This window comes from Lampetra planeri, chromosome 7, assembly GCF_965212315.1.
Source record: "Lampetra planeri chromosome 7, kcLamPlan1.2.h2, whole genome shotgun sequence".
Classification (NCBI taxonomy): Eukaryota; Metazoa; Chordata; class Hyperoartia; order Petromyzontiformes; family Petromyzontidae; genus Lampetra; species Lampetra planeri.
In genome coordinates this window covers 12,473,325-12,485,830 of record NC_136113.1, presented here as the reverse complement: position 1 = coordinate 12,485,830, position 12,506 = coordinate 12,473,325, and the positions used below count along the sequence as shown (strand labels likewise).

The window sequence follows — 12,506 nt, the reverse complement described above, 5'->3', positions numbered from 1 at the left end:
CCGCCAATGGCTTGAAGCCAACAATAAAGATGAGCACGGCCTGATGGTCATCTAAGCTGCGATGTGCTTAGACTTATTTTTCATCTGTTCGTAAGCGTCTCTCACTAGCATTTCATTAAACCACTGATGTTAACCAATGCCAGGAATCAAACTCACGTCATCGGGTTCATAGTGTGGCGCATAAACCACGACACGAGCACTCCGCTAGTCTTCATTTGCATTTGGTGGTGGAAATTCCACGTTCCTATTATGGGATCCAATCCATCAAAAGGAAAACCACTGTTACTTATAATCTGGCGAGGTAATGGTTGTGTGTGTTCGATCACTCAACCCACAATTGTAGGATTGTGAGTTGTTATCTCGATGGATGATTGAATAGGTGGTAGTCCATCATATAAGGAGGTACTCAGCATAATCAAAATCACCTTGTGAGAGGTCAACAGTGATCATCCTTTCGAGAAATAACCCCGACACAATCGCTTTAACATACATTTCTGGCAATGACTTGGACCCGGATAATAGAGATGACTGCACGTCTGAGATGTTAGATACTTTGACTTATTTTCTTTAATTGTTCATAGTGGTCTCTCTCGCTAGCATTTAATTTAACGAGTGAACCAAGCAGAGCCCATTCACTCCCTATTCTCACTTGTTTATCCATTGTTCATCCAACTCTGCAAGATGGGAGGGAGTGCATATGGGGGTGATTACAATCAAAATATCACACAAGAGTCGTGGAGTGGACAGGTGGCCAGCCAGATGGTCACCGTGGGAAGAGTTCTTGCACAGGACACAGGCCAACATGATGAGTCTCCTGCTGCAGCATATTTGTGGTTGCCACAAGGATGAATGGTGCCTTTACATAAGGTAATAGTTGTATTCTTGGTTCTTTCGGTAAAGTCACGTAGATAGAAAATAAAATACTATTTAAAAACATTTATTTTATAGAAATAAAAATAAAAAATAAAAGTATTTTTTTTTTATCTACGTGACTTTACCGAAAGAACCAAAAGTATGAATTACTGCAGTCACGAAAGTTTTAAGTCAAACAAGGTAATAGTAGTTGTCTTTATCACAACTGCTTCTTCAGTGGCAGCTCAAGCCTCCAAAGGCAACAATCTACACCTCCCGTTTTCCAGCTGTTGTCCTTATAAAACTGACTTGGCATCCAGCAGGACACGATTCTACCTTGCTCTACGAACCTCGCAAATTGACTATGAAATCCTGGGATTCTATAATTGGAGAGAAGTGGCGCATTAATGAGTGCCACTGCAAGCTAACATCAGTGGTGAGTTACGTGAATGGGTCCTGGGCACGCCCACTCCTTCATCAAGTCACACTGAACAATATGGGCAACTATGGTCAAACAATCCCCTTTGATTGTCACCGTCTGAAGAGGCTCTCATCCAGCTGTGGATTGCCGAAGGACTGTACACTTTTATTTCTAAAAGATAACATGTTACGAAGGTTACCGATGGCTTTCTTGAAAAAGTGATAGTGAACATCAATGACCGTTAGTTATTTAAAATAGACTTATTAAAATGTCTAATTAAAAAAATTTGGTAATAATGTATTGGGTAAAATAATCTTGCAATTTCATGTTAATATCATTGTCTGGTTAATGGTCATAGCGTTGAAATACAATTTTTAATCATGTTAATAATGTGAGAATTGTTTTATTATGTTTTATTTTTATTATTTTATTACTTCCCTTCTACGTGACTTTACCGAAAGAACCAAGAACATGTTAATAATATTCTGGTAGAGGTAAAATGGCAATAATAATTCAGCACATTATTGATGCATTCGAGTAATAGTAAACGTGTCTCCCCTGTTCAAATGAGCATTGGGTCAGTGTTGCCCTGAACTTGTTGTGGAAATTCCACCTTCCTATGACAGGGACCAGCCGAGTATAGAAGAATGACTGGACAAAGGGCTGTCACAGGTGGACAATCGCTTTTTCATAAGTTAAGAACTGCATATACACAAGTTGTATAACCAAAACTTGCAGATCCACCACATGTGGTAATTGCATTGCGCTTGTAGGCATAACTGTATGTTTGTCATTAAACTACGCACTGTAATGGTTGCGTAAACATCTTCAATGTGGCCACACCAAATTCCCTGCCTTTCTATAATGACTATGCGTAAATCGTTAATTGGTGCAAATGTGCAACCTTTCACATTCTTATGACAAAGCCAAGAGTATCTGCTGCAGGGTGTGTACCAGCAAGTAATATTGTAGCCAGTTTGTATTAAGACAATGCAGTAGCCACTCAGCCAGTTGATAGAGACCATTCAATTTCCAAATTATCCAGGGTTTTTTTTCTGGCCTATCATCAAGTTACCATGAGCACACCATCTGCTGTAAAGCGAGCGTTACCGTTTCTGTGACATCACTCGCAAGAACACTTTTGCAAGTTCGTCAAGGTCCAAAAGCAATTGTGTTTAATCACTTGCAGATTTCATTCGCAATCAAATACGTGTTGTCATAGACGTGCTTAAAACCGAGAATGACTCCGTGTATTTTTGGAGCAACGAATGTTTTGGAGAGTATTTGTTGAAGTTTTGAATACTGAACGGCCCAAAGCTTTCTCCCTGTTCATACAAGCCATTGGATGGTACTCATGTCCATAGTGGACCCTGAGCCAGTACAATAGAAATTCCGTATTTCTTTATCAGAGGCCACTAAGAATGAACGATGTTAACTTTTCACAAAAACCTGATTTTTTTTTTCAATCTCGAGAGCAATAATAAGCTGAGTCAATCCCTAAGAAGGATTTGAACTCGCAGTATTGCGAATACAGGCTTCTAACCACAGCACCATTTGGTCAGACAATTATGGAATACAGGTTCTAAAATAGAAATTATAATGGCAATCAATACTGTGCAAACAACTGCTTCACTGAGCATCCTGTAGGCTTGACTGCTCAGCTTAACATTAACTATGTACCAGCAAACTGCACCACTATTCTTAAAAGAGTATTTGCTTTTCACTTTCTCATGACATTATAAATATTTCATCTTCACAACCTCCACCACTTTGTTTTATGATGATGATTGATTGTGTTGCAGTCGAAACGTCCTGAGAATTTTTATTGTTTTATATTTGTATTATTTTATTTTTTCCCTTCTACGTGACTTTACCGAAAGAACCAAGAATATAGGTGGCACTTTCTTTAGAGGCAGAAAATCCCTCTTTAAAAATTCACATTCCTCTCCGTCACCTTCGTGATGTGACCAACGAAGATTCAATTCTAGGACTTGGGTGCAACTTCCACTGGCACTGCTGTCAGAGCAAGTGTGAGTGTGTGAAAGTGCACGTTCACACTCAGGGCCAGGATCAGTGATGATTATCTGAACCGGTCCTGGGCCTCCCCTAGGTCGATTCAGCCTCAAATGAGTACCCGGTGCAGTGTGTAAACATCGCCACTGGGGAGACAAAGGCGGTCGGGCGTGGTGCTGGCCACCCACCCCCTCGTGTACCGTTCTGGCCTTCATAGGTGCTCGCTAACAGCACTTGCCCCTACAGTCTGTTAAGGCTACACGGGTGATCTTTGTCTTTGTAGTGTGTGCGTGAGTGTAGTGTGTGAGAGTGAGTGTAGTGTGCGTGTGTGAGCCTGTATGTGTGAGTCTGTGTGTGTGAGTCTGTGTGTGTGTGAGCCTGTGTGTGTGTGTGAGAGCCTGTGTGTGTGTGTGAGAGCCTGTGTGTGTGTGTGAGCCTGTGTGTGTGTGTGAGAGCCTGTGTGTGTGTGTGAGAGCCTGTGTGTGTGTGTGAGAGCCTGTGTGTGTGTGTGTGCCTGTGTATGTGTCTGTGTGTTCAATGGCTCGGAGCCAGCGGATAAAATGCGCGACCGTTTTTAAAGGAAACCCCAGGGAGGGAGAGAGGGAAGGGAAGTGGGGGGTAGGGAAATGAAATAAATAAGAAAGAGGCAAATTCAAACGATGCTGGGAGCGCGGGAAAAATGCCACTGCCATTGCCCCTCGCTACCCAACGAGAGAGACAGAGAGAGACAGAGAGATACACAGAGAGAGACACACAGAGAGAGAGATAGACACACACACAAAGAGAGACAGAGAGACACACACGCAGAGACACATACAGAGAGAGACACACAGAGAGAGACACACAGAGAAAGACAGAGAGAGACACAGAGAGACACACACAGAGAGAGACACAGAGAGACACACACAGAGACACACGCAGAGAGATACACAGACACACACACAAATATACACATAGAGAGAGAGACACACACGTGACGTTTCGGGCAATGGCTCTTTTTTTTGATCGCACACCACAGACAGTCGTGCCAGTGTGTGTCCTCGTCCACACACACAGGCTGCGTTAGCGGTGAGCGCGTTGCTCTACGAAATCCTCTGGGCGCACCACGGTTCCTTGGGCCTCCCCTAGGTCGACTCGGCCTCAAAATGAGTAACCTGGTGCGGTGTGCAGTGAACATCGCCACCGAGGGGAGACAAAGGCGGCCGGGCGTGGTTGCTGGTGGCCTTCATGGCTTGCTGCTCGCTAACGACACTTGCCAAGTCTGTTGTTGTTGGCAGGCGATACAGGAGAGGGGGGGCCTTCGTCTATAAGAGTATACATACAACACTAAACACTATACTACTTGTAGTAGGTTTACACCCTTTAAACTGGTACAAAACTGAGACCTTTATAGAAGGCATCATGTTTGCAATAACCACAACACAAGCAGTCAAAATGCAAACAAAAATAAACAACTCTGATAATGATAAGAATATGCACTGTCCTTGAAGTTGATTGGTCCACACCCGAGACGGCTTTTCTTAGAGCCTAGTCTCACATGGTGTTGGACCAGATGACGCCAAAAGGCGTACAACTCAAAAACAACGCACTATCAGATACTACTTAGTGTTGTTTGTGAACCTCTAACAGCCCTTCATCTCAACACTGATGGTTCAGTGCTTATTACGCGTGTGATTGCAGATACAATAATGCACGGCAGCAGTGTAGCAAGCACGCAGTGTTGTTTAGATTCGTGGCATGTACATAACAGGGGTCATTGTACGTTTATATATATTTACACTCTGTACATTGAACTATACGGTGTGTAACTTGAGTTCACTAAGTCACAAGGACTTCATTCACTTGCAAAGACCTCTTGCAAGTGACTGTGGGTGGTGGGAGCGGTGGTGCAGCGGTTAGCGCGCTGCGCCATCGACCCCGGCCACCCGAGTTCGATTCCCGTTCACGGCCAATACCGGTGACGAATATCTGTACCGGCCTCCTCCTAGGTTGTCTCGGCCTCAAATTGTTGTACCATAGGCGGGCGTGGTACCGGCCACCCCAATCTGCTCGTTGTGCTTGCCAATAGTTATTTATTGACAGTCCCATTCAACCAGGAGAAGAACAAATATTCTAACATCCTCTGCTACACATCGGTAGACAACTCTCACGCGAAGTTATATTTGCTGTACTTTTCGTACGGGTGTAGACGTTTCACACTGCCAGAGACACCCTCAAGGTACGGGCAAGTCATTCGCGAACTCATGGGACTGACCGTGTGGGATTATCATTTAGATACAAATCCAAATGACAGCCCCATTATACACGAGGATGACTTTGTAACTCTTATCAAGGTATCTATGACGTTATTTTGCTGGACGTACCATTCACGACTTGACAAAACGATGCGCCCCAACGCAAGCACACAACAAGATACCGGTGTCGTCAACGAGGGCTTTCTCTTCCACAATGTCCGTGCTTCGTATGTGCTCCACCTGTATCTGACATGCTACAGCGTGTGCAGTGTGTATCCGTATCCTGAGAGTGTATCCAACCCCCTCATGCTGTGTTGGTGGTGGTGTTGGTGGTGATGAAGACATCACACAAACACAGCGCCCAGGTGATGCCAATGCACCAAGACACACAAAGACCCTGGCCGACATTCTCTCTCTCTCTCTCCGCCCTGGTTGCACGCACATCCATGCAGGGTCCCTCTGCTGTCACGGCACTAATCGCGACACTCGTAGATTTATTCGGTAAAGTCACGTAGGTAAAAATAAGTAATGAAAAGAAAAAAAAAGATTTTATTATTTATTTTAAAAATAAAACCAAATAATACAAATAAGAAAAAAATACTTTTTCATTTTTATTTTTACCTACGTGACTTTACCGAAAAAAACCTAAGAGTATGAATCCTTGCGGCCACGAAAGCTTCAAATCTAGAACTAATCTCGATCTACAAACCCCTGGTGTCAAACATCCACCGCTTGCGTTTGCTTGTTTGTGTGTTTGACCGGACTTCGAAGCCCACGCCTGGGACACGTTCAGACGTCAATCGTCACTTGACGTTGGCGGCAGCCGTCGAAGGGAATCGAACTTTGCCGGCAGGGTATCAATAACGTAGTGCGCTAACCACTGCGCCACCGCTCATAGCCCCCCTCCCCCTCCCTGTATAATTCATAAAGTGCCGTGACTTGTGATATTATAACACGAGCGAACTGAATATAGTCATAGCCGACCTGGGCAGGTAGCACTGCCTTGTACAAACATCATTACACACGCACACGCGCAATGGATAGAGAGTTCAAACAGAATTTTCAAACACGCATATTACTGTACGCATACATGTGGGATTGTGTACATAAGCAGCACACGTGCTCATGCACAGGCCACATGCATGCGTAACAAAGTCACGGCATAGAGACAAAGATCCCTTTAAATGGGAGCGCGTGTATTTGACAGAGCACGTGCACAGAGCGTGCGCTTACACGCGTGGCACACAATGACTAAAGTACGTTACAAGACTTGGCTGTGTCGTGTACATGCACACGTGTGTGTGTATGTATGTATGTCACATGTACACGTATCGGTATCACGTACCCCCACCCCGCCTCGTGTGCTCCAGTCCCGCCGACAACTCCTCTTCATCTGCGGAACAACGAGCCTCGCTCCGACATCATCTTCAACAAGTCGAAATCATCCGCAAATCCCTGGTGCCTCTTCTTCCCTTGTGCCTCGCCCTATGTCCTCCTAAACAAACCCCCCTTTTTATATAACGCCACCAAGCAACGGCGGTGAGAGCAGCAGCCTTCCTTTAAGAAGTATATCTATATATTTGTTTGTTAATAATTATTATTATCCAAGTCGGGTAGCGCGTACGAAACACGTCCTGCCCGCAACACAAAAGTTGCAACAAACTGCGGCGCGCCTCCTCGTAAAGCAACGGGGCTTGGCTGACGTCTCCGGTGATTCACGTTCCCCTCCCCTCCCCTTCGTCTCCTTCCCTTCCTCTATTGCTCGCCCGCTCTCTCTCTCTCGCTACAGACCCGGAGAGCCCTTTGCTTCCTCCTCTCTATACAATCGTGGGGTGGGGTGGTGGGTTGGTAAGACTCCCCCACCACCACCACCACACCCACCAACGCGCCCCATTGGAGCTACCCCCTCTCTGTGTCGTGTTCCAGCCCACCACCACCACATCGGCAGCTGACTTTGCTCCACGAGGCAAGGGGGGGGGGACAGGGCTCTCAACTCAGCCTACAGCGGCAGCGGAGCCAGAACCGATTAGCTTGTGATACGGGGTGTGGTCCAAGTGCAATGTAGTTGGCAGTAGTGTGTGGAGCATACCTGTGAAACTCTCATCTGAATTGCAGACCAATTCACACCTTATTGGCCACGTCTTAACGTTCATCCGTCAAAGTCCCATCACAAGGGAGAAACACAACACAAAATAGACTAAACATGTTTTTTTGCCCGTATTGAAACGGTTGTACGCCGTATGGACCTGAAAACTCAATTTCCCTGTACAAGAATGCGGGGTAAACCGGATGGGTTGACACGGTATGGTGTAGTAATATCAATACAGTATTTGTAGTCCCCTTAATCCGCCCACTTGTTGTTCCAGGAGTCTCAATGAATGAACGTTTGGAAGTTGGGGGGTGTACGTACCCGGGAGAAAAAAAACCGGAGTAGCTGGAGCAAACCCACCAATAACCCGTGTACTCTGTTCCACCGTGTGTCTGTGTGTGCGTGTGGGATGTTGAGGGGAGTGGTAGTGTAGCGGTTAGCGCGCTGCAATACAAACCCGGCGACCCGAGTCCGATTGTCGCTCACGGCCAACACCAGTGACAGCGATGATCTGAACCGCTCCTGGGCCTCCCCTAGGTCGACTCAGGCTCAAATGAGTAACTCGTGCGGTGTGTAAACATAGGCCACTCGGGAAAAAAGGCGGCCAGGCGTGGTGTTCGCCACCCACGCCCTTGCTAACGGCACTTGCCCCAACAGTGTGTTAAGGCTATACGGGGGATCTTTGTTTTTTTTAGACTTGCCCAAGTTATGTTGGTAGTTCTTCTTCATTGCCATGGGGATATATGGGCAGGGGGGGAATTTCCCCTCCTACTGTGGACAAAAGGAGACAAGCCATATACTGTGCTCCCTAAATAGCCTTCACTAACACAATCATACAGACCAGCGTGGAGAAGTATGGTCATGTAATCCCCAATGAAGACATGGTGTCGGGGTTGTCTTTGTACACACCAGTTGATTGACACACAAGGGGCTGTTATATGTACATGTTACATTTGTGGATGTTAATGCCAGAGATGTAAACAAGTGATGTTGCCCATGTTTCAGGAGTCATTTAATGGTGCTGGACTTCCTTCCATAATCTGACCACAATAACTGTCCCTCATTAAATTGTTTAAATGATCTTGAAATGAAAATCAAAGCGTCTCTATTCTCAGGCAAGCATTGGGATGACACTAATTCTCATTGGTGGCTCTGTGGATGTCAGTGGCCAGTCTCGCCATGAGGATGATCGCTGTTGACCTTCCAACAGATGCAACCGTTTTATTAGCCCCAGGCTGACAATGGGCTGAAATGACCCTCACCATGATTTGAACACGTAACCTTTTAACTGTGGTACATGCCTTTTGGTCGTTTGAGTAGAGTAACACATTACTTGCATTCCATTGTTTATGTTGCAAATGTTATGCCACGACGCTGGGATTGACCAAATTAAAAGACCTAGCCAAATTCAATAACTACTTCATGTCATTGGGTGACTAAACCACAAAAGTCGTAACTAGCTGCATGAGAAGCTTGCTTTGTATCATGTTGAAGTGCAGAGTTCAAACTCAGCAAGAGCTAAATGGCGATGGTGCAATGCTCCATTATATGGCTGATTGGTTCCCCAGCCACCCCACCTGCATCACCCTGACCTTGTTTAATAGAATACAGTAAATTACTTGTTTTTTATTAACTCTGGGAGTGACACTTTGAAGTTCAGCCTATGTATTTGTTATTTTGTTTCTTCCAGATGCTGTAGTAACAGTAACATAAAACCCACTGGTCCAGGAAGTTTATTTAGGCTAAGGATCTGTGTTTATATGTTTGGAATGGACAGTGTTTTTTGCGTATTTATACAAGTTACGTGACACCTCAGTGCAGACAACCTCAGGGGATTGACTATATCAACCTCACCTATGTGTGGATGTCCTGGTTTCAAGTTATTGTACAGTGGATAGTGTAATCTGACAACTACAAGTTCACATTCAGGTGATCAAGCCAGATGACTGCATCGGGAACAGCGGAGTGTATCGCTGTGATGTCTCCTTCGTAATTGTAGATCAGGCATTGCGTCGCCGTATGTTGGATGGTCTGTTCTGGATGACCACAGGCGCACACTGGAGAATTTGTAATTTTCCATTAGTGTATCAGATATCTGCATGGTTTGTGCGGATACGGTCTAGGGTGGACTATGAGCTTCGTGGAAGACCAAAGCCATGGATTTTCTGCTTTGGGTTTTTTTTCTCAACGGAAATACTATAAACGTAGAGAACATCACCCCCACCCGCTACTGTGAAAATTTGGCAGAGTCATGAGACTCGGTGAGGCTTTCCTGGTTAAAGAAACCTTCATGAGCCATCCCTCAGTCTTGTGATGCAACATTCCATATACAGTAGCTCCTACCCACGGGCAAACCAGAAGTCAAGCACAACAAGTTTGATGAGTTGAACATTTTTAATAATTGTTGGAGTGATACAACTGTAAAAGGTAACCGAATATGTGAACCTACAACAATTAGTCTATGCAGATTTAGAGAACAGGTGGGAGTGCTGTTGAAAACTGAATTGATCATGAAAGGCTGCATACAGATGTATCTGAATAAGAAAGTTTTAAATCAGTACATATGACCAGCAATATCAGAAACATCGACATTCACAAATAAACTGGAACAAAAGCTGAAAAGTGCACAAACATTTATGGGGAGAATTCAAATAATTGAATTACACTGACAGACAAAAAGAAGAAAATATGGAAACGAATTTTTATGGAAAAAAATCAATTGATTTTAGACAGGACACAGTGCGAGAACAGATAATGACTGATTTAAGAGACCGGTGATGGAATTGCAGCCAAATGAGAGAATGTGTCTGAGAAGGTGACTCAACGAGGAGATGTCATTGGGAGGCCTTCCTGCAGCAGCGGATAGACAAGGGCTGATGATGAATACATTAATGCACTGAAGGGATAAAGCGTGGTTGGTGATAGATTAGAGAATAAGTGAAGTGTTTAACAACATGAGCGGCTCCACGAGAAATTATCACGTGTTTTACAAGTGCGAAATCACGACGTTTGGCACATAACGAAAATCACAACGGTGGTGGTTTGTATCGCCACTTAACAGCACCATTGCAATCCCCAGTCTCAGAGAGTACCACCACCCACTGGAACAGAGCCAAATTAACAGATGTGACTCATGACTTAAGTGATGCACAGAGGGTTGCATTCTCTGCTTCCCCCACCATCAACAACCCATCACCTTGTTTTTACCCTTCCCCACCCCTTTGATTTGTACCCAATCTCCTCCAACATTCGGGCACACATTTTACGAACCTGGCGTGTCAGCGAATGCATCATGAGCACTTATGTCAGCGTTCACCGTAAATGGTGGCTCGGGTTAAACTAATCGGCGAAGATCCCAGAATAATGCATAGTGCACTTAATCCTGATTTGACAATTTAGATCTTAATAACAATAATATTTAAAACCATGTGTATGGGTTTTCCCAAGCACGTTTATTTCCCCGTCCATTTGCAAAAATATTCAAATTAGAATTAGAAAAATATGGCAAGCAGCATCCTCCTGAATAAAGCCTCATAAAACGTAGCGCCATTTTTCTCAGTAATAATTATAGAATAATTTAAATGTTTGTAATTTACAACCTTTTGTCAATGCCATGCTGGATGAAAGCCTCTCCATGCCATGTTCGTCGTGAGGGTTGCTTGACCATACTTTACCACAGTGGTCTCAGTGGAAGATGAAGATATAAATAACAACTTACCATTCATTACTTGGTATCTCGTCTGGTGCCACCGTGGTTAAAACCATCATCAAACAATTGGAAGGTCAACTAGTTGAAATCCTTGTTGGGTGTTGGCTCAGCCCATAATCCCTCCAGGGCAAATACAATTAGTACCACTTTCTCGGAACAAACTGGTTGACATCATTTGGATACATTTGCCCCTGCATATGGACATTCCACCACTCACTCAGAGCCACCAAAAAGAGTGAACATGAAGGAGTGACTTACCATTTGATAGATGGTCCATCACTTGCATCTGTTGATTGGAACATGACTGGAGATATAGGGCTACCAACAAAACCACATAGACACAGTACCAAAAATTGGCATTGGAGCTTAATTTCTAAGAATCAGATTCCAAGCAGCGGTGCGATTACAGAATGACAGGTGCGCTGCAATATCTCACCATAAGTGTCATTGAAATGTACATTCTAACAGAAAATTATACAACAGACAGATGTTTGAGACAATGAGCCTTCTTCAGTGGCCCATCCCGGCCAACCTGAAAGCAATATTGTATTTTTACTTACTCTTTGGTTCTTTCGGTAGAGTCACGTAGGTATAAAAATAAAATAAAACAAAAAATAATACATCACGACGTTTCGATCGCAACACAAGCGGTCGTCCGCAGGTGGAAAAATTATCCAGTTCTACTACTGAACCATGGATCAGAACCATGGTTCAGTAGTTCCACTGCTGGATTAGTTCCAATGAACCATGGTTCTGTAGTTCCACTGCTGGATTAGTTCCAATGAACCATGGTTCAGTAGTTCCACTGCTGGATTAGTTCCACTGAACCATGGTTCAGTAGTTCCACTGCTGGATTAGTTCCACTGAACCATGGTTCAGTAGTTCCACTGCTGGATTAGTTTCACTGAACCATGGTTCAGTAGTTCCACTGCTGGATTAGTTCCACTGAACCATGGTTCAGTAGTTCCACTGCTGGATTAGTTCCACTGAACCATGGTTCAGTAGTTCCACTGCTGGATTAGTTCCACTGAACCATGGTTCAGTAGTTCCACTGCTGGATTAGTTCCACTGAACCATGGTTCAGTAGTTCCACTGCTGGATTAGTTCCAATGAACCATGATTCAGTAGTTCAACTGCTGGATTAGTTCCAATGAACCATGGTTCAGTAGTTCCACTGCTGGATTAGTT

At 44.4% G+C, this 12,506-nt stretch overlaps 1 protein-coding gene across 2 annotated transcripts in view; it reads right to left on the bottom strand.

Annotated features, from left to right (window-relative positions):
* The window catches only part of LOC144719995 (uncharacterized), an 87,083-nt gene extending 79,685 nt beyond the window's left edge, over positions 1–7,398 (bottom strand). Inside the window, exon 1 of one of the 2 annotated variants that reach the window (XM_078596395.1) lies at positions 6,866–7,398. The gene's annotated coding sequence lies outside the window, so the exon portion shown is untranslated. The remainder of the gene's footprint in view (positions 1–6,865) is intronic. The other variant, XM_078596397.1, reaches the window with a different exon arrangement.
* Positions 7,399–12,506: the final 5,108 nt, after the last annotated feature.